The sequence below is a fragment of the Cygnus olor genome, chromosome 6 (genome assembly GCF_009769625.2).
Source record: "Cygnus olor isolate bCygOlo1 chromosome 6, bCygOlo1.pri.v2, whole genome shotgun sequence".
In the NCBI taxonomy this organism is placed as follows: domain Eukaryota; kingdom Metazoa; phylum Chordata; class Aves; order Anseriformes; family Anatidae; genus Cygnus; species Cygnus olor.
In genome coordinates, this window is record NC_049174.1 from 31,624,099 (window position 1) to 31,647,733 (window position 23,635).

The 23,635-nt window shown below is 37.3% G+C and overlaps 1 long non-coding RNA gene across 2 annotated transcripts in view; it reads left to right on the plus strand.

Annotated features, from left to right (window-relative positions):
* Positions 1-23,635, plus strand: part of LOC121072476 — a 235,558-nt gene that overhangs the window by 200,033 nt on the left and 11,890 nt on the right. Inside the window, exon 4 of one of the 2 annotated variants that reach the window (XR_005821246.1) lies at positions 1,353-2,879. The exons of the other annotated variant lie outside the window; for it this stretch is intronic. This is a non-coding gene — a long non-coding RNA (uncharacterized LOC121072476). Of the gene's footprint in view, positions 1-1,352; positions 2,880-23,635 lie in introns of those variants that run through there. 2 annotated transcript variants of the gene reach the window in all.

Below are 23,635 nucleotides of genomic sequence, written 5' to 3' on the forward strand. Positions count from 1 at the left end.
CACATGAGAAGTGCCAATAATGCAGTATCATGGAGTGCAGGGTGCTGCTCTACTTTTTCTAGATATATTTGAAAGTGGTTGATAGAAGATAAAAATGGTTCATGTCTAAGTTTTCCTTTGATCTGATCATGACTGGCCTTTCAGTGGGCTCTGTGCAGGTAGTACGGCCCCTCAGGGGTGTCTGACCAAGTGTTAGTCACCCACAGATGTGGTCTCCAGGCGACCCAGTGTGGGTCACTTTACCCAGGGATGGGTTAATCTACCCCAACCCAAGGGATACAGGTGATAGAGCTGCCGTTGTCAGCTTTATGCTCCCTAAAAATGTCATTATTAATTGAAAGCAGTTACTAGATGTGTTCTGCTGCTGCTTTATGTTCATTTCATAGTAAAGCTGCTGAGAAAGATTAGATACCAGGTGTATGTCAGTCAGATTCAGAAGGTTCTTAATTTGAAAAACAGGTCTCCATGGGACGTCCCTGCCAACCCTTCCACCTATGCATCTGCAATATTTTGTAGCTCTTAAGCTGAACCTTATAAAAATAACATTGCCAATACAGAAATTCTTTTCTCCCTCCTCATACCCCTGAGATATATTTGAGTTTTCTTTATAACCTCTGATTTTTTCAAAGCTTTGAAGAAGGAATACAAGAGGGGGAACTTGTCAGGAAAAACAAACAAACAGAATGAACAAATAACCATTCAATACTTTTCAACACAAGGAGCATCTTTGCATCAGATTTTGCAAGATATTTTGCATTGCTCTTGGTTAAATCAATAATAGTATCTCCAGTTAACTGAATGGGATCAGAGTTCATTCAGCGCTGAGTGGTTTTGAAACTCCTTTCCCATTGGTACTTAGTAGTAACCTTCTCTTTCCTTTCCCTCAGTTAGTAAATAGCTTTAGAAAATCTAATTTAAAAATGGAATACACACTTAGTAGGGTATTTGCCCCCTTCCAGTTGAAAACTGTAAAAAGTGGTAGCCAGACCACCTACTATCACTTAAATCACAGTGACTGCATTCAGTTAATTTTAATTAACTTAAATTCAGTCCATGTCTCTCTCTTTTTCCATCCACATAAGCAGAAGAAGCAGATGGTGGTTATTTCCTGTAATTAGACAAATTTTAACAATGCACAAGGCAGAGCAGACTGTGGAGGAGGAGGGCACAGCATGCTGGGGTAGGTGGGTGCAAGTTCACTGCCTTTGGGTAATGTGGTGATTTTAATGGTGTTAACACTGATCAAAACCTGATATGGGGAGAAAGGGGATAGTTTTATTGTGAGTGACAAACTGCAGACTTTATAATATCACATCCTCACATTGGCTTATGGTAGGCAACTTTTTCTTCAGAGGCATTTGGAAAGCTTCAAGCCAAGACTGAAATTGTGGTTTCTTTGAAGTCCAGAAGCATTCTGCCACTGTCTTCAATGTCAACAGAGTTTCCCCAGTGGGCTTCCTGTGCAGAGATGCCAGGAAACACCACTCTTTTCATTCACCTCCTGAATCTCACTGAAGCAGCACAAAAATCTAAAGTCTGTGTCTCTGTTCATAATGCGTTGAATGAAGTCAGAGAGAAAGGTGTGCAATACATTTTTAAAGGCATTCACTTTCCTTGTCTTCTCTGTGATTTCTGCATCTGTGCTTTTCTGGAGGAGGCACAGTTTGTGCTGTATTTTATGTCTTCTACTGCAGTTGTCAATGCTTGACAAATTATGCAGAATATTAACAGACGTGTAGGAACTGTAAATAGAATGAGACCATTATAACAGGAATTTTAAGACTATGATGGAGTCCTTTAGTAATTTCATTTCTGAAGTTAGATCTGTTGTATTTATTATTATTATTTTTTTGTCATAGAAGGACATAGTACTTTATAAATTCTTTGCGCTTACGGCTGTATGAAATGAAGTCATAGACATTAATTTAGTGGCATTAACCATTATGTTTTATTAAAAAATATATTTAGACACAATGAACCTTATGCCACTTTACACTTATGAAAGCTGTGTGCACTTTATAAGATACTAGTAGTATTATCAAGACAATAGAAATAGTATATGCATGGAAATTGAAGAACTTAGTGTTAATTTATTGACTAGGGAGTTGATTTAAACATTCATTTTCCTCTTTTAGTTAAGTACCTTTAATGCTCTGAAATTCTCAGTCAAAATGACAGTTGTATCTTTAGTAGTCACAAAGTAAAATAGAAAAAAATTAGTCTAATACAAGCCCATTACAAAAACCTCTCCTTTATCATTAACTATAGAAAATGAACATTTTTTTCCCGATACAAGAAAAATGTATCTAGATTAAAGTGAAGAGAATAGTTACTAAAGAATAGTATTAGCCATACATGGATACTCTGAGAAGTTTCTTTCTTTTCCCAAGTGTTCATAATTCATGTTCTTTTGTTTGGAACACCATTCCTCACACCCAGAAACATTCCTAAGTCCAGAATGACTTGTATTAAAAAATGTAAATCAGACAGGTATGTTTGGGATAGATCTGCAGTGGGAAAAATTCAGCATAACTCTCTGTTCATAGAAAATACACCTTAGGGTCACTGAGGATCTGGACCATTACTTATTGTGGCAACAACAGAGCGAAAAATTTATACTGAGCTGAATTTTATCCCATAAGACATGCTTAACACAGATCTTTATTCTCTCTTGCCATATAACAAACTTTTGCAATTGATTTGTATCCCTGCAGGACACTGGGAAAAGCACAGGTGGCAAAAATGTTATTTTGCAGGGACTGTAACAAACAAACAAACAAACATATAGGCCATACTACATTATATATTTTTCCCAGCTGAAAATCCTACTTCTTTGGGTATTTTCCAAACTATAACAGAGAGTGAGGTAGTTTCATTCTAATAGACACTGTAGGATTAACATTTAGAAAATATTTTTAAAATTTCATATTTCCTATCCTCATTCATTGATAGTATTTCTCATGTTAAATTAGAGGAAAATAATACAGTACTTGTGTAGTTCTACTGAAAATAAGTAATTTTAAAAAATATTTTTAATTTTTAATATTTTATTTTTAAAAATATTTTCATTAGTTATTTTGTATTATACTAGGGAACTTTTGTTCAGAAATATCTGAACTGATTTCTGTATAAGCAAGTTTTAATGGATGTTAAAAAATAAAATAAAATAATAAAATAAAATAAATAGTAATTTATTCCATTAAGGGGGCCTACAGCTGAAGAAAGCTGGAGAGGGGACACTTTATAAGGAGTATACTGATAGAACAAGGAATAATGGCTTTAAACTGAAAGAGGGTAGACAGATATGAGGAAGAAATTCCTCACTATGGGGGAGGTGAGGCACTGAACAGGCTGCCCAGAGAAGCTGTGAGTGCCCTGTCCCTTGAAGTATTCATGGCCAAGCAGAATGGGGCTTTGGGCAACCTGCTCTGGTGGGAGATGTTCCTGCCCATGGCAGGGGGTTCGAACTAGAAAAGCAACCAAAGCCATTTTATTATTCCATGGATACTGTCATACACAATATTTTTGTGTTCTCTGAATGTAATTCAGTAGAATATTTGGCAATTTCATAACTTTAAAATTGGGATAAACTTAAGATTTTCAGCAGAAATCAGTCTTTTAAGAAAATACATTTATAAACTTCATCCTGTAATGATCTTTGAATGTATGACTGAAGAGACTTGGCATATGATTCCTTCTTTCTCACAGGTTTTATATTGCGTCTATTACATAATCTTTACATGGGATCAAAACCACTGAATGCCTCCCTGCCATTCATTGCTCAACTATTGATGAGTTCTATTCAACCAACCTCCCTACCTAAGAGCAAGGCAAAACATGCCTGAAATACTGACCTTGCTCCTGCTCTTGTTAGAGTCATGTTAAAAATTCAAACTATGGTTAAAGTTTCCCAGCAGGTTTTTTAACCCAAGAACAGTTTGAAAATATATAGTAGCAAATGTACCAAAGCTCTCAAGAGGAAAAGTCAGTTTCTGCCCTATTTCTTCACATAACTTCTGTGGAGTTAGAAGGATGGGCCATGAGCAGGTATTTAGGGGCAGCACTTCAGGGTTTTTTGAAGGCCTCATGTAATGTTACAATTGTTTGGAGCTTTTGTTTGAAATACTGCTGAGTCTCATTTTCTTCGCTTACCATGACAAATGAAATGTGTTAAGAAAACATTTTTAAACCCATTAGTTGTAAAGTTAAAACAGCATATGAAGCAAAAGAAACATTGTGGTGTTATTGGCTTAACATCCCTAAACTGTTTGCCACATATTTTCCACAGGCACTGGAGTTCTTTTTTTGAATATAATAGCTTAATTTTCCATTTACAGTTTTATGTGTTTCTACTTACCATGATTATTATTTCTATCAATTGCTCACAATATTTTCCTCTCTTAAACTCGTAGCTTTTTCTTCCCTACCTTTCTAGGCTATGTTGGAAAATTTAGAAACCTGGTAAATTAAAAACAGATTCATATGCTTCACAGATATTTTGCACTTGAGCTGAAGAATTTAAGTATGTCAATTCACTTAACATGAAAGATGTTAAACACTTTATTAAACCTTAATGAGGACCATATTCTTCCCTCTCTCTATCTCTTTCAGCCAAGTAAAACTACTTTCTTAATTTCAGTTTAAATAAGCAAAACCATTATTTCTGTGCACATTAATACACACAGTTTATTTTATAAACTTCTCTAGTGCAGGGCCTTTAGTTTATGAGGAAAGATACAGAGTAGAAAAATAATTTAAAGTTCTTAAAGAAAACTCTATTTAAACTTTGTCTCTAGGTTCTTGTGTCAGTGGGTTAATGCATTTACCACTGCCAACCCTTCCCACTCCCATCTAAGACCTAATCTTAAATCCCAGTTTTGGTAACTGGTAAAACATATGACAGTTCCAGCTGAGGTCCCATGTTTGTACGCCTCATAAAACTGCCAATCAATTAGGAATAGCCAAATCTATGTGTTCCAGTAAAGCCCTTGTCAGAACCGAGCTGTGCTGGAAAATGTAAAATCTTTCTGGTCTTCCCCTGGTGTCTTGCCTTGTCCAAAATGCTTCTTTTCCAGGAGTCTTTCACAGGGCTGTAACACTTCAGTGGGCAAACTCATGAAGCAGTCCCTTCATTTATGTGAATACTAAATGAACTTGCACAGAGCTGAAGCAAACATATCAAGAATTTTAAAAAGGGTGTTGGGAGACAGCTTCTGAAGAGTGTTATATTTCATTTAAAAAAGCTTTTCTTTTCTCTGCTGTATTTTTGTAACTGCATGCTTGGGACATCTAGCAGACAGGATGACACAGCAGCAGCATAACAGAAGGGCTTTGCAGGACACATCAGTAGGGCCTGAGAGAGAGCTTGTACCAGAATGTGCCTTATCTTTCCTATTATATGGATATATCTCTGCTGTTTATGATCACAGAGATAAGTTACCTATTTTTATAGCCATGTTGTTACATGAATATTTCATTTTATGCAAAATACTTGTCCTGCTGAAAGCAAAAGTACCTGTTCAATATTTTTAGTGTTTCATATACTTGACACAAGAATGCTAATTTACACCAGTATTTTAGCCATGAGATTGGTCTGCAACCTTATTTCTTTATATAACTTTACCTTATCTTTAGATGTCAGAAATGTTTTCCATGCTTCTCTTCTCTATCATTCTGAATTTTAATGAGTAACCTCAGCAATTATTGTAGGGTTTCTACATCACTTGCATACAATAGAGAAGTTGGAAATAAGAGGAATAAATGGAGCTAGAAATATCTGTGTGTTCCTTTTGGGAATGTAATTACTAAATTATATTTGTCATTGTTTTGTCTCTTTTTATATTTATTATTTTTGTTAGTTTGTTTGTCTCTCTGATATAGTCACACATTAATTAATGGATTAATATAGTTAATTACAAGAAATCTGATTTGGTTTTAAAGAGGTACCTTAAAGGGCCATTACAATCTGTTGACTCATCATGGTGAATAATCAATTTTATTTATTTATTTTTATGGCTGAAATGAATATGAATTACTTTTCAGTACAGGCATGTAAGAGAGACTTGTGCTTTAGTGGATCCTACAAGTGCCATCTGTGGAAGAAATTGTTTGGCACTGGATCTTAATGTCAAATCTGACCTCATTTGGCCTAGTAGTTTTCCATAATGTGGGATGTACTTTTAAAGAATGGAAACTTGGGTGTAATTTCCCAGTTAACATAGCACTTGGATTGTGGTATTTATATGAGGAAATAATTTTGGAACGGAAGATTCAAACCTTTGAGTCTCTGTAATGCTACTAGCTGGTTAACAACAACTACTTCTGGAAGCAGCAGCTGATGTTAGCTTGCTAACCCATTCTTCCCAATACTTTCAGTGCTCCACAATGCAAATGGAATTGAAGGCAGGTGTTGCTACCAGGCTTGTGCACACAATATTTTGATGGTTCTGGGAGTATGTCCAGGCTTGTGCACACAATATTTTGATGGTTCTGGGATTATGTCAACAACACCCCCTGCTTGGGGCTATTGACCCAAGCATATGGGTCAATGGGAGACCTCACATGTTAGTCTTCAAAAAGCCTCATCCCTATTAGTTAGCACCCTTGACAGATTAAATGAGGTGTTCCATAAAAAGTGGAACACAACCTGTGTTCCAATGTTATGTGTCAAGATATTCTTTCAGCTTTTCTCTTTCATGTACCAGATACCAAGTCTTGACTATGTAGCCTGTGATCACATCTACAGTGTCCTCAGTCTGACAGTGTCCAAGCCAGCTATTTTTATGGGTCATTTGGAGTGGAAACTCATTTCAGATTATATGTGCAGTGCAATTTTCTGAGGGGCATGTACAGATAAATAAAGACAAGATTGGAAACATAAATGCAGGACATGTACTGATATGGCCCTTAAAAGCACTGGGGCCTTTTGTTTAGATATGTACTAAACAAAAAATAAAGTTCATAACTTTTTATCCACCCTTTAAGAACAAAGTCTGAAATCTGGGTTGTCCACATATATGCTTCTTAGAAGTGCCCACCCAAATCTCTAATACAGCGTAAAGAGGGCTGCAATGGGCTGTTTGCTGTTGGAAATTGCCGTTACACCTCTCAGAATAACATTTTTGCAGTGTAACACATCCTGGTTAGGTCATGCTGTGTTTGCTCTATCACCAACAGTCATTTCACAGTAAATACACACCAAAGTCATATCAGACCTTGATGATAAAAATAGTTTTCTGAACTCTTCCAACCTGGAAAGGTAAATATTGATCAGAACATGAAAAGTGCTTGTGTAAGGCATAGATTTCCAGTGCAGATTCCTTGTCTGGTAGTGAATAAATTCTTGCTTTTTTTTTTTTTTTTTAATTGTACCAAAATCAGAGCTGTTCACTCTTGTCCAAAATGAGTTGTTTCTTCCCAGTGCAAATTACAACTTGAAGCCCAGAACACAAAGAGAAAAAGAGAGAATCAAAATGGGGCAGATGTGATGTGCTGAGAGATTGTACCCATGTTTTCCAGTACTTCTTTTTTTTTGAGGGAAAAGGGTGGGGCTTTCCAGACTCCATATTAGCACACACAAAACCAGGTTCTGTTTCTTTGGGATCTGAAAATTTGTCAAAGGTTGTTCTGCCAGTGGTGATTTCTGACTCATATTCACTCAGAGAAGGAAAAGAAAGATAAAAAGAACAGACTGAGAGAAAAGATGATGATTTCCATTTCTGTCAAGTGCAGACAGTGGGGGTCTTTTTAATTTATTTGTTTAACAGTTCCATATGCATAAATTAGCTAGGATGCCTGCTATGTTCAGCTTAAGTGATGCACATTTTTTCTTCTCATCTTGCCCTTTAAATTCCTTCCCTATACTGTTAATGCTTAAATTGTAATGTAGGCTACATATTTAATAGAAAAGAGGGCTCCAAACATTTTTCTTAAGTATGTTTCATGATTTCTGCTACATTTACCAAAGACTGTCCTATATACTTACCGTTTTGGCAACAGACAAGTCCTTTTAAGTTTTCTTTTGTTGTAAGTCATCTTCTGTTGAATTCTGAATAGGATCAATAAATGTATTTTTAATGCACAGGAGAATTTCTTTTATTTAAGCAGCAGATTCTTAAAATATTTAACATCCTTTCCATTCTCTGGTGAAACACTCTCCTGTTTCTTTGCAGTACATGTTGACCTTGGTGTTATTGCAGACCATATTTCTGTTTAGTTTCATAGCAAGAACGCTCTGAAAAGAGATGGCTGCTTATTAAACCTATTTGTTGTGGAAGGATAAAAAGATAGTGTAATATTAATATACAGCTGGTTCTACAGTCCATGTCTTTACAGGAAAGACCTTAGAGAACCACTAAAAACAACATAACTATTTCGAATTGCATCAACTGAGCATCTGACCTACCCTCTTAAATAAAATTACACAACACTTGTAAAAAGCCCCCCTTCTCTAAAGATTTCATCCAAGACTCCTAAGAAACCCCACGTAGGCTGGCATCTTAAGATTTTGTTCTGCAATCCCTCGTTTGTGCAAATAATCCCATTGAAGCAGATAATTTTTAGTATTGGGTTTAGGCGTGGGTGTCTGGTTACATGAATGAAGTAGCCAGGATTGTACTACTTGATCGGAAGAGAGCAAAAGTATCGCAGTATAAAAAGTTCATAAACGAAGCTCCTCTAACCTCTCCTCCACCTTCCAGTGAAGATTTTATTTAGCGAGATGTGATGGGCTTTACTACTGTTGTGCAGTTAGGTCATCTTTGTTAATGAGCAGAAAATACCTGACCTCATTCACTGTTAAAGCTGTATCTAAGCAATACCATTTTTATCTCTATTAATTTTCCTGCTGTCTTCATAGTAGCTGTTTGGGTTTATTTTTTCAGTTGGGATAACCACAAAGAAGAAGTAGAGGAAGAAATAGTGTATTCATGGCTCTTAAATGAGGTGAAACTGTTGCTAATAGCCAAAGTTTTTGGAGATCAGCAAAGCTTTGTAGCCAGATGGTCTGCTGAGTCTCAGAAACTGCCTCTTCCTCATAAAAACTTCTGCGGAAGTATGAAAAAAGAAATGCTTCAGAAATCTGAACATGTCTACTGTAGATGTACAGCCTGACAGTCCAAAATTCATGTTATTCCAAAAAATTATACTTCCAAAATTGGTTTTGGTGTTTGCAAAAAGCCACAGTTCACTTCTTCCAAAGTATTAAAATAAATGAACTAACAAGAAACTACAATCTTCCTGGGACTTGACCCAAGGCCTACCTAACTGAATGGACATTTTCAGAGACTCTAAAGCCAGAGGGAAACATTGTGTTGCCTAAACTTCCTGTATCAACAGGCCGAAGTACTTCAGTCTCTTACTTCTCTCCTGTAACTAGTCAGGTGCATTTTACTAAAACACATCTTTTGTAGAGAAGCTGCAGATATTCTCCTTTGTTTCTTTATCCCCTTCATTTTAGTTTTTGGTTTTGTCATTCATGGCAGCTGTGGTGAGATGTTACTGTCCTACCTCTTCTGACTTTTATGAAGCTGTACTATCTACAGCAGCCAATGCGTGCTTTAATGAATTCTGTATTTATGCCTGCTGTAGTGGGCAATATCAGTTACAATGGGACCTCCTGCAGGTGGTGTCACTCTGCAGAGCTCTTTTGACCTCAGAACTACTGTGATTTTACACATCACTATCTGGTCTGTCTTACATAACAGCAGTGTCCTAATATCACAGGAGCCACTTGAGAAAACACCATGAGAGGGCTTTTTCCCTTTCCATTGTTATTGTTGTCTGCCATTCATAAAGCTTAGGCAAAGGAGCCTTTCATGATCTGATATTACTGTACTTTCATGATCTGTACTTTCATGATCTGATATTACTGTGATCTTTCATGATCTGATATTACTGTGACCTCTTTCATGATCTAATATTACTGTTATTACTGTATTATTACTGATATTACTGTACAGTAATCTGTATTTTTTAAAAAAAGCACAATAAGATGTATATCACTTTTACTTATGATAAAGATGACTGTGTATGTTGTAGTAAAAAAAATAATAAAAACAAGTAACATATGGCATGGCTAGGGTTACAGTGAAATGGATATTGTACTTCAGTCTGTTTGGGTGGAGTGAAGTTATGAGTCTGAAGGTCAACTGATCCCAGAAAAGGACTGTGGAGTCTGAATGTCAGAATGATCTATTCCAGTCTCAGATTCCAGCTTTAACACATATGAGATTAGGGGGAAGCAGTGTTCAGAAATAGCAATTTATTTTCTATTAAAAGTCATTTCCAGGGGGTTTCTCACTGTGTCAAGTGCCCACCATCCTAACATTGCTCCTTCCAATAGTGTTTTGAGTCCAGAATCCGTGGATAAGTTCCCCCCAGTTTCCCACATAATGAACATTGAACATACACTATTTCTTTCAGCCTGCAACACATCCAGACTGAGGAACTGTGTTGGGCAAGGTGAATTGCTGTTAATCTGAACACTCCCATGTCTGACTTTGTATCAGAAAATCTCCTCTGTTTCTGTGCTGGTAACCTGTTTTAAAAAGTATATGCTTTATTAGAAGAGAGAGTGCTGAGCTCCCTTTCAGTTGTTTTAGCGTTAATGTTAGGCATCCTTGCATCTTCCACAAGAGAAATGGCTCCCTTTGGTCCTTCGTTTTCAGGTATGATATTTGATGGGATTTGCCAATTCTGAGTACTTTGGTAGATGAAAAGATAAACTGGCTTGTGCTTGTCAAAGTGGTGGGCAGAGCAAGAGTTCCAGTCCCAGACAAGTCTGTTGTGTGCTGTGAAGATCAAGTTCTTTCTATTTGGAAAAGCTTGTGTAAAGGTAATCGCAGGGGGATAAGCTACAGAACAAAATTCCTTTTTATTTTCAGGTATGTATAGCTGCTCTAAAGAAACAACTGGTGTTGCAAAGATGGGCCATTGTTTGAGTCCTTATTTTTTACCTGACATTTGTGGCATTCTTCAAAGATGATGTCAGGTATATGAGAAAACACTTTGTGGTATATAGTTTCTCATATTTCTAAACTCCTCAGGAAGACAACCAAATTTTATTCAAATAATAATGTGATAACACTAAACTTTTCATATGTGCTTTTATGCGTGTACATATGTCCTGTCATAAATTCTTACTGGCAACATGAATTTTGGCCCTAAATAAGCTGAAGTGGCAACACATACTACTTTAACAGCTCCCTACTTTCTCATATAAATATTTTTATGGGTATTTTATAAAGTATTTATTACAGGCAGCACTTAAGGTGGTGTAGAGTTTCTATATCAGCTCTTAAAGAACCAGACTGGCAGTGTCCTCTTCAGGAAATATTTCTTTTATGAGCAGTCTGCCCAGTGCTTACATATATGGATGGATCATAAAAATAGGTGAAACTACTGGTCCAAGGGATATTTCCAGTTCTCTAAGGAAAGGTACAGTGCCTGTATTCCTTAGTTAAATCTCTCGTCTATGAACACACTGAAAACTCTCTCGGTTTTTTTCTCTTTTACACTTTCTCATTAGCTTTCTCTTCTTTTCATTTTTACTTTCCCTGGGTAATTCTTATTGTTTGTGAAAAGCAATATGTTCTTTAATCACAAATGAAGGAGGAAAGCAAAGATGCTCTCTGATTTCTTGGGTTTATTTCACAGACTTACACTGTGTGTTGTCATTCAACATTATCTGGTTTAGCACTATCATTGTACGGGAACCTGATCTGATGAGAAGACAGAGCCCTTTTCCAGGCTATACCCAAGAAGCAGGGGCAATTTTTCTGCTGTACTATTTATTCATTTATTGATAGCCATTACTTTCAAATGTTTTCATTCTTAACTAATTGAAATACCCCCTGAGTTTAGGAAATTACTCAATATAATTAAGTGTATTAATTTATGAATTTACTTATGCGTTTTCCTGAATCACACTTGAATTTTCCAAAGGTGGGAGAGAAAGCATAGGAAAATAATAAAAGATAGATAATCTCAAATTGACAGGAGTTATTCAGTCTCTTCAGCAAAGAAGAAACTCCTTCCTGAGATTATGCCTACTTGTCTTTCTAGAATGCATGTTTGCCCCAAAGTTCTCTGGTAATCAGTAGATTAATAGCAATGCTCCTGGTATTCAAGGTATTTTCATATGTAAATGCAGGCAGGATAAAAGTTTTGTGGGTACCCTCAAGCAAGAAAATAAACCTCTTTAAAAAACTTCAATACCTCACTTTTTGTTCCTTCAGCAATACATACACTTTACTAGAGGTAAAGGGGAAGCAATTCTATTGTCTGTTGCTTTTCTTCCCTGCCACATCATTAAATCTATTTCTTAAAAACATCTTCCATTTCTACATTAAAAAATTAAAATCTCTGCAATTGGAATACCTAGATTAATTTTAGCTGAACTGAACTATTTAGTCTGAAAGAGACATTTCTCCTTAGGAAATTTTAAAGGCTGTTATTACAATTAACTTTAAACAAATTAAAAATGAAATTCTCTTTCAAGCCATACACTGAAACAGTTTTTGGAAACGTGGAATGCCCTCTTAAAACTTTGTTTAGGCTTCTGCCCAGTTCAAGCTCCAACTGATTTGACTTTAATTCATTTAAAAATTTAGTGATGCAAAAACTATTTTCAAGGGAGTAAATGATTTTGTTGGAAAGGTTCTAACAGGTCTCATGACCTGCTTAAATTGCCTTTGTTTATTGGGCAAGAAGTGCTTGCCCTGAGTGACGACAGTAGACCTTGGCTGGTGCATGAAGGAGCTTTTGTAATGTAAATAATAAAAGGCTATATCCACTTTGATTTTATTATACAATACACCTACAAAGACCATTGCATTTCAAGGAATAACATTTCTCCTGCAGCTGGCATGGAGAGTTTCTATCTTGCGCTACTGTAATTTCAGGAACATTGAAGTATGCAACCAAGGCTGGAAAACCAGCTCATAGTGGGAGTGATAAATGTTGTAGATGTACCAGCTCCTGGCTGGTCAGTGTGTGCATTTCATGTGCTTGGGAGCATGGGGCTGGATCCCAGCTGCTATAAATCACAAGGCTGTTCCAGTGCAAGAAGTGAAAATCTGAGACCCAGGTCCAGGTGGGTCCAAAAGGCTTTGCTCCTATCCACTGCCTGTTCCACATCTGCACATTCTTCTGGAGCCCCCAGTAATTGCCCTAATTGCTCTCTCCTTAAAAGTTAAATGAACTCAGTGATATAATGAGTTGCTGAGGATTCACTTCTGAGACATAGGTATACCTCCTTGCTTCTGATTTACTGTTCATTACTGTGAACCACTTAAAGGACAGATGTGCTACTTAATAACTGGAAATGGCACAAGTAGGTCAGTCGAGCTCCACTGTTTGTAGTGCTAAGCTGAGCCGGGCTTCATCTTTGGGCTTGTCTTTGTCATGTCTGCTACCATAAAAAATGTAGTTTCCTCACCCCCTGACTCCCACCCCATTTAAACTATGCAAGATACTTAAAAATAATATAATTCAGTTTTTGGTATTGCTGAGTGAATGCTCCATAATACAGTCTAAACGTATTTGCCTTTAGGTACAATTAAATTTCCCTTTAAAGTCCAATTATCTAACTTAAAAACAATTTGATAAAGCCTCAGACCTTCAAAATGTCTTTCCTTGTTTTTCAGGTAGTCTCCATATTCTAAAGATATTTACTGCATGTGTTTTCAGCAGACAGGTGGTACAGGGCCAGAAAATGTACACGCACCACCTCTGTTCTGAGGGAACAGTTTTTAAAAGTTTTCAAATATGTATGAACAGGGCTTCTGAGGTAACAAAGAATTATCCTTGTAATCCTACAAAAGTTCTTAGCCTACTCTCTCAGCATTTATCTGTGCTGTTTTTGTTGTTTAATATTTATGCCAAAGCTTGGTGTATATCAATTGTTTTTGGGTTCAGCTCCCAAGCTGAACAGATTTAGTTCTGCCATACAGCAATGCCAACACTACTGGAACCAATACAAATGGATTCACATATTTGCTGTTAAATTTGAAGTTAATTGTGCAGGTGCACACATTCTCGCAGTGGCTGTGCCCATGAGGCATGCACACCTGCTTTCAGGCATCCCTGTGTACACACACAATTTCACACTGGGTATGCCTATGTGGTATACAATACTCGCATGCATTTGCAGTGTAAAATCTTGAACGTGACTGGTTTGCTAAATTTAAAAATTAATTGTGTACAACATATAAAAAAACCAAACCAAAACAAACAAACAAAAAAACTGCGTTCAGCTCTGGGGCCCCCAAGGATCGTATTAGAACGAGTCCAGAGGAGGGCCATAAAGGTGATCAAGGGTCTTGAGCACCTCTCCTATGAAGACTGGCTGAGTGAGTTGGGGTTGTTCAGCCTGGAGAAAAAAAGGCTTCAGAGAGACCTTACAGCAGCCTTTCATTACGTAAAGTGGGCCTCCAGGAAAGACAGGGAAAGACTCTTTGTCAGGAAGCATAGTGATAGGACAAGGAGTAATGGTTTTAAACTAAAAAAGGGTAGATTTAGGTTGGACATTAGAAAGCAGTTCTTCACTATGAGGGTGGCGAGGCACTGGAACAGGCTGCCCAGAGAAGCTGTGGATGCCCCATCCCTGGAGGTGTCCAAGGGCAGGCTGGATGGGGCTTTGGGCAACCTGGTCTGGTGGGAGGTGACCCTGCCCCTGGCAGGGGGATTGGAACTAGATGGTCTTTAAGGTCCCTTTCAACCCAAACCATTCTGTGATTCTATGAAACTCTTAGCAACAAGGCCATTAACCAATTCTGTCTTGTGTTTTGGATTCAAACTATCATTTTCTAGGACATATGCATGTATGTTTGTCCAATAGATCAGTAACTATAAATCTCTAGCTACCAGGAGAAGGCCTACACTAAAAGAAAGGAGAACTAACAATTTGTAGTACAGTATTTAAAAGTTTATTTGTATGTTAAATTATTGATTTTGCAGTTGTTTTCTTATTGGTCAGTGCCAGCCCCACTGGTGTCCATTGTGCTCAAGTTGCACAGGGAAAATTGCTTTCCCTTACAAAAGAAAGTCACTGTCAAGTTGCTGTTATGTTAAACAATGGATGTAGGTGAAGCTTTTGAGCCACCGCTTTAAATTCTGACTTGATGCCAAGAATACTGTCAAATGTTTGAAAGAAACACTCCAAAAATAAGAATAATCACCTTAAACACACATGCTGTAGCTTTCCTTTCAGACAGTGTTCCCTAGGAATCAAGACTGAAGCCTGCTTTTTCCTCAATTGATTATAAAAGCATCTTCCAGAAATGTGAATGTGCTCCTCCCATGTGTGATGGGGAAGGTGCCCTTCACCATGCACTGCAAGTGAAAATATTTCCAGTTCAAAATCCTGTGTCAGTGTCCAACCTTCAGATCTCAAGTCCAAGCCTGACTTTTGTGACTTCTTAAAATGGGGACAAAGACTCAAGCCAGAACAGTCATATATCTTGAACCCGGAATATATATTACTCGCTCATCTGAACAAAGGCTTCAGTGTTTGGACATAGTCCTAATCATGGAGGGTTTAAGATGCAAATATTCTGCTTAAAACTATGCCAGGAATAGTTCATCTTCTATGCTCTTTTGACATCTACTAAAGCTGCAGTTTATTAATATGACTTCAGCTGCCTGCTCACTGCTGTGGAGTAAAGAATAAACATTTAAGCAGAAACAAAATCTCTATCCCTACAATACCATTGACTACTTCTTATTTATGTTTCTGTCAGTTGCTTTCTGTTAGTCTGAGGCTTATCTGATCAAGGCTGCAAAAATGTGCGTTTATTGCTCTCCTTATCCTGGTCTGTCCTCTTTTCAAATCCTTTCCTATCAGAGACATCTGATTTGCTGGAGGTTACTCCTGCTGCTGAGATTTCTTCCTATGCCAGATATGATACAGCTGTTTTTCTACAGCTTCTTCTCTCTGCTTATGTTTTTGAAGCTTCACACTAGTTAAAATTCATAAATTCTTCAATTATTAATAATAATAATAATAATTATTTTTAGTTAGTCTTTACCCTGCTTTTATTGTATATTCTCATAAATTGCACAGATAATTTGATTCTTGAAATCTTGTAATCTCTCTTATTTCCCTTCATTGAAGGAAATGGAGTAGTTTCTGGTAACTATATAATGTCAACAAGTATTTTCAAGCGTTGGGTTTCATCTGCGTTCAGATCCCAAATGGTCAGTGTTCCTCTCAGATGTTCCTTTGATTACCAGGGTTTTATGGAGATTTCATCCAAAAGATGTATCACTTCCCATTTCCCAGCTAATGGATCAACATAAGACAAAGCCTCCCTTAGTTGTGTTTGTGTGTTAAAAAAGTTCTCTCTTCAAAGGAATGTGGTTATTCCTCTACTTATTTATTCTAGCAAATCCAACTGTGACATGACTTCCAAGCAGAAAAACTCCATAAACCTTTATCAATTTTGTCCCTTATTGTTTATCCCAGATATATCAGATAATAATTGGTGGTCTGTCATCCAATTTCTCTGAAGTCCTTGTAGACACTCCAATATATTCTCATCACTGTTAGTGCATTTTCTCTGATGACCAAGTTATGATTCATTTCTACATATGCATGCAGTCTCAACTTTTGTAATACTAAGTGCTTAATATATAAATATATCTTTAAACAATAATAGTAATGCTTAAAATAAGTTACAGAAATCAGCTCATGCAAAATGTTTTGGAATTCCTGGAAAGGGTGTGATTAAAGTCGTGGAAATCAAATTAGCAAAGGGAAAAGATGTAAGGAGTTGCTTATGAGCAGAGGCTCACAATTCATCTCTTTTGCCTCTGCACTTTGATTCACACACAAATTTCTTACATTGGCCATTCTGACTTTCCTTTCTCCCATACTCTGAAGCTCCTGCCCTCCAGCAAAACCCCCTGAAATGCTCACCTCCTAACTGCTAAACCACTGCAGTTAACTGTGCTGCATTTTCTCAATCAGGTTCAGCTTCAGAGTTTAGATTCACTAGATATTGGGATATTGAAAGTTTCTTCCCCTCCACAAATTGGGTCTAATGTCCAAGAGGGGTGTTTACATGTTCGTGCATGCATTTTCATAATCAATAGACTGTCGCACAGTGTGGCAATAAACCCCACAGGACAGGGAAGTTGCCCCAGTCGAAGTAACTCCATTGGTACTTCAGCATTGTGCTGTGTCATACATTTAACACTCCCTGTTATTCGAGCTGTCATCTTGGAACAGGGAACCTGTATTAATAGCTGTCAGTGCATCAGAATGAATTCTCTGAATATCAGTGTTTCATTTCTGTCTCTAGAATTCAGAAACGTGGGAGTTCATACTGACAAATTTCCAATTGCACAATATCTTATTTGGTTTGTAATAGTTTGAGGACAGCACAATAGCAAATATTTAATATGAACATACTATAGTGCTTCAAAAAATAATGTACTGATAGCTTTAGTTTCTTTCATTATTCAGGATCACCTGGCTGTTTAAAAGAATCAAATCTAACCTTAACATTAGGTAATTTCAGGTTGGCAGCACTTGCAGCCGAAAAGTTCTCTGTAAAATGATTAAAAGAATAATGAAACTTCAACTAACATGCTGATATGTTCTTTAGAAATGTTCAGGTTACCACTAACACTTTAGGAAAGTGAAGGCAGGAAAAGACACTTCCCTTCTTGTGCTGTCTCTAATAGTTTCCCATACTAGAGGGTTACTTTCTGGGCTGTGGCAGATTTATTTGCATGAAAAGCAATGAATATCTGTCTGGTATTTGAAGCACTGTAGGCTGAGAGAATGACATGTTACATTGCAAAAGGGGTCAATTTTAATGACCCTCTTTGGCCTTTACCATGTTTTCCTGAAAATTCTGCTATCAGAAGGAGAATAGAATTCTTTAAAATACACAGTTTAGGGCCTTAAGGTAATAGTACTTTGTGATGCATCACTTTGTTAAATTACTCCAGCAAAGTAGCAAATATTAATTTGCCAGTGTATCTGAATCTCTTGAGGTGAAGTGAAGGCTTTCTGTCAAGGCCCATCAAGTTTAGTCACAAAACAATACAGAGAGATACAGCAGGGGATGGGATGAACCCCTGCATGAACCCCTTGGGGCAGATTAGCTCAGCCCTCCCAAGGCAAGGGTAGCTCTGTTCTGACTGCTACTTTAGGCACTGTAACTCCTGAGTGCAACAGGACACGTGTTTTGCTCGGAAAGCATTTAATGTCAGGGGTGAGATTTGATTTGGTTATTTGTTCTGGGAATTAAGTGTAAATTGAGATTCTAAGAGCATGCATTTGTATCAGCATCCAAGTTCACTTTCATTGAAGGTGTGGGTATTGAATTCTGCTTCTCCCAAAGCTTTAATGTGAAGCTTCTGATTTAGTATAAGGAAAAATAACCTCTCTTTTTCTTTTATTTTTCCATTTTTTCCCATACCTCATAGTCAGTCTGTCAACATGATACGGTCAGAATATTTTTAGGCAAAAAAATAGTATTTGCTATTTAGTTGTTGCAGATTCATTTTACCAAAGATGACTTGCTGCTAATGTTCATAACAGCCAGCACACCTCTCATTTTGCCAGAATCTGTACAATTGTATGCTGATGATAAGTCAACATGATGACTTACATGAGGTAGGGCACTGATTACTGTAGAAAACATCCAGCAAAGGGACAGAACAAGTCTGTAGGACTTGAGTAGAATATGAATTATTGAAATGGGCAGCTGAAAGTGTCTCAGTCGAAGTCTTCTACTTTGATTTACAAAAGCCATTACAAGACCTATTTCCAAACATAATACTATTAGTAACACAGCTGGGAGATATTGGAATGACAGGGGCTGGGCAGGGGTGAGCAGGGGAAAGGAATTCATCTCATAAGAGGTTTCTAGCTTTCAAAATATATTTTCTTTGGAGAAAAAAAAAAAAAGACTTCTAGACAGTTCTGCGTCAAAACAGAGAAAGCTGAGTACTGAAGATTAATTCTGAGGTGAGGTAAATGATTCAAGCACAAGCTGCTGACAGGAGTTGAACCTAGCTGTCTTATGTAGCAGAGACGCTGTAGAGTTCTCAACATGGTGATTATGCGGCTCTTTGAGTTTGACTTCAGAAATTCCCCTTTGAAAGCTTCATTCAGACAGAAAATTTAGATGAAGAGCTCTGACTGCAAGGAACTTTCCACCTCAGCTGCCTGAAAATTCTTTAAAAAAAAAATTGTTGGAAAGTTCTTAGTACTCTGATTATGAGATGCTAACAAACCTGGCTAAATAGCCTGAGGGACCAGATCCACAAATACTGCTCCTTGCATACAAGTGAAAACATTCCTTGCATTGAAAATGGATAAGGAAATCTGGGCATCTCTAGGCTCTTCCTAACTTTATTATTAATTTGAAAAGGAGGAATATTTCTGAAACAGTCTATGTATGCTGACCAAACTCCAATCTGTTTTGGTGTAGTAACCATATTCCCAATCAGCACTTAGAGCACTAGATTTTAGAAAGTATATGGCTGGTGACATTAGGCCAGTGGAAACAGCTTTACTTTGTTATCATTGAGATCTTCTTCTATCACTGACATTGGCTGAAGAGATCTGTGAACCACAATCTGATGGAGAATGGAAGTACTCTGGAGCACTCTGGAGTATCGACACAGCAGTCAATATGGTTCTGTACTTTTCCCTAAGCAACTACTATTTGCCACTGCCAGAAACTGAGGCTGGTCTGTATGAACCTTAGGTTGGTCTTGGTGTAAATGGTGTTATATGCCAGCTGCCCAACATCTGTGGACAGGTTTTTCTTGCAACGAGCAACACACAGCAAAATATCCTTTCCACAACTGGAGACAGGTGAACACTGTGGATCTCTTCACCTTTTTGGAGAGTACTTCACATACCCAACCACAGTGTAACCAGAGAAACAGAAACACATGCAAGGGGAACATCTCCATGGTACACCATGAGAAGAAAGGAAGTGCTGAGACAAACATCAAAACACTTCTGGACAGCCTGCAGCTGTCCCAAGCCCAGCCTCAGTAGAGCTGGAGGCAAGCACATCTCATGGTCTCTCATCTTTTCAAAGAAAAAAAAAAAAAATTCAGAGAGGACTTGCTGGAAGTAAGAACTTGAACTATGGTAAAAATATGGTAACACAGGGAACTGAGGGTATGTAGTATGACTTGCTGGCATTTTGAAATGTTTTTAGAGGACTGAGAAGGCATGTAAAGGAGCAAGGTACCAGGGCTTAGTCTTGTAGTAATACAGGTTCCTCAAGGACAGCAGTGCTTTTGTCACTTGGCTTCATGAACAGAAGTGAGAAGATTAAAGGAAACCTTGGGCACATGTGTTGGGGGATGCACTGAATATTTTTGTCAGGACCTTTTTTTCCCATCATTACTCTCTGTTGATGCATTAGCCGTTTAATTATCTAAAAACCATAGCTGTCATTTGGTGAAATCATCTGCTGTCAAATCCATTTACTCAGAAAGCTCTTAGTAATTGCCAATTGATTCTGCAGCAGTTTGTAAATTGTCTGCCTGCAAGACAAGATTAGACCAGAGCTATATTGTCTGCCTTTTTGAAGAGGAGATCTTGTTTTTTATTGTTATGTGACCTACTTGTCCTGGTTTCGTTGCGTGATAATGTTTTCAGTTGGGTGGACAACTGGCAAAAGTAAAATCCAGTATTAAATTCTGTCTAAGTCTGTCTATAGTGAGTTGTTTCCATATCTAACACATTTGTAAGTGGAACTGACTGGTCAGAAAGTGCGCTTGGGAGCTTGATAGAAAGACCTTGTAGGATGGTGTTCTCTTCCAGAAAAAGAAAATATACTAATTGTAACCATCACAGTTTTACCCAATGTTAAAATCATGACAAATCCAATTAATATTTATAGCTTTTAAATAGCAATGGAAGTTAGTTTTCTAATAAAGTACTTCAAAATTCACACCCCTCAGATTATCAGAGATCAGAGAAGTTGTGACTTTCTTTCATCATTCTTGAGTTAATTCTGAGTAAAAAGGCATATAGACCCCCTGTGCATTGTTGATATCGTGCTGACATTTTCTGCTTTAGACAACTTTAGTAAATATCTCTAGAAAAGAGCCTGCTGGAAACTCACTCACAACTTTGTATAATGTAGCATTGGAGTAATCTTGTGTTTCTGGGTTCTTATATTTAAGCCAAAATAATGTGGTCTTAATTTTTAAAAGTTGATCTCAATTTAAAAAAATACCCTGAATACCGGTTTTGTCCTCTCCAATGGCAGGATCTTTCTAGGCCCATCAAAATCCTGCTGGAAACCACTGAAAAATGTTTCTGTTCATGTAGGTGAGTATTGGACAACCACTGGGCTCTGTCAGTAGTTTTTAAAAAGGATGTGTGCATTGAATTTCACCTCACTTTTGTAATTTTAGCATAAGAATTTTTAACTCTATCATCAAACTGCTACAGCAACTTCCCACACCATTATAGCTTAGTGGTTGGTTATAACACCTGCTGGCTGGAAGGAATGCTCTTGATTACCTCAGATTTAGCACATGAAGCATCAGCTCACTTCATTGTAACATAATCCTTTAAATCATTGGTGTTAATTCACATGTTAAAATAGCATGTTCTGGACAATTTCGCTTAGAAATTGTGCTATAGAAGCACAAACATACTATAGAAGCATGTTCTATAAACTTTACTTATGAAATAAATCTGCATTGATTTAAACATGCTAATATTGTGAGACTGTTCTAACCATAAGGTAGATGAACTCTGGCTCCTCATCAGGATAATTTTTGACCTGTGCCTCTAGACATTGTCAAGTTTTAACACAAATTTGCAACCAGAAGCTAAACCTCTTCGGTTTTTCCAGAGATTTTTACAATTTGCCCTTCCCACCTCCATGTTGCTAATGACCTGTTAATGAACTGACAGCTTTTGTGTTTATGTAAATAAGGCTGTTGAACCTAGAGTTAGCCTTCCTTAAAAAAAAAAAATATGAAATCAGCCTTCCAGTTTCATAACTCATTGCTTTCCTTGTCTGGATATAGATAGGGAATATGTACTTCTGTCCTTGACTTGCTGTGTGGACAAAGATAAGTCTATGTACACTGGGAAAAAGTATTGCACTAGAGGTGAGTCTGAAAGAGGTTCAGATATAGAACATCTGAAGTGTCATGGCAAATCACAGTGTTGGTGTATATAATGATTATGACCTTTTCAGTGCTTCATGTTTCTTACACATATAAAGAACACAGTCTAAATGGGAGTAAAGCCTGCAAGGTTTATATTAATCCTTACAGTCAGTCTTGCAGGCCATATTGTTGTTTAGAATATACACCTTATATGTGTATATATATATATAAATGCACATGTGTGTGTACATTTAGATTTCTGTATGAAAAGAAACCGTAGATGTCAAAACTAAGTTTTGGTAAGGTCTGTTGTAACTGTTGTGTTCAGTTTTTAGCACCTCACTTCAAGTTAAATGAGGACTAGCTATAGCCTAGGGAACGGAAACAAGTATGACTGACACATTAGAAAACATGACCTAAAAAAATCATCATAGAAAAATAAATATGAATTGGGGCTGGTTAGCTTAAAGCTGAGAAAATGTCAGGGAATGTGATAATAGCTTCCAAGGACAGACAAAGTTGTTGGAAAATGGTAGGAAATTACTCATTTGCAGCGGCAACAGGCTTGAATTCCAGCCTGAAAGTTTAGTTTAACACTGGATGAAACTTCAGTAATAAGAATGCTGAAGCATTGCAGTGGAGGGAAGTTATTGGGTGCCCAATGTTAGAGGTCTTTAATTGCTATTTAGACACTATATATAAAATATGACGTAGTTTTACCTTATCTCAGTCTGTAATCCACTAAATAGACTCAAGCTTTTTCTCTAAATCTATATCATGAAGTAATAATATTCATTATTACTTAATGAAGATTTCTGTCATATTATTTAACAGTTTGTAAAGTGTGTTAAGACCAGTGGATGACAAATGCAGGAAAATATTACTGCAGCTTCATAATAGTGCTTGCACTCATCGGGCTTTTATCTTCCTTTTTGTCTTTTTCCCACTTGTAGTAGCTGACACACCTATTTTTATGCCTTTTACTTGTTTGCTCTTATAGATTTCTGTTTTATCAGTCTCCCTTCTGCCTAAAGGTAAGCTGTTTCACAGTGAAACAGGAGAGCTCACTCTTTTAGAGATCAAAACATATTGTCCCTATTATCCCTAGTGTTAGTTAACCTTTATGCCACAGAGGGGATTATTGATAGAAATGTTAAATAAATAAAGAAGTCTACTCGACTCCTCAGAGGTAGGATTCCTTTACTGTGGATGTCTTTATTCACCTCATTTGTGTGTTAGTGATGGTGACATCCCCCTTCTGGCTGCACTTGACCATATACAGATGGGTGATGGAGGAGCTCTGGAAGGTTTTGTACAGATCCCTAGAGGGCCATCCACTCCATCCATTGCCTGACCTCCACAGAAATTTCTGTCTGACTTCTAGCAGTTGCAGAACAATGGAGTACCTATTTATGGGATCAAATGGGATGAGCTGAAGACAACTTTTTTTCTTTCTTTTTTATAGTGCAGAGAGTGGTCAGGCAGGATGGGATTTTGAGCAACCCAATATAGTGGGAGGTGTCCC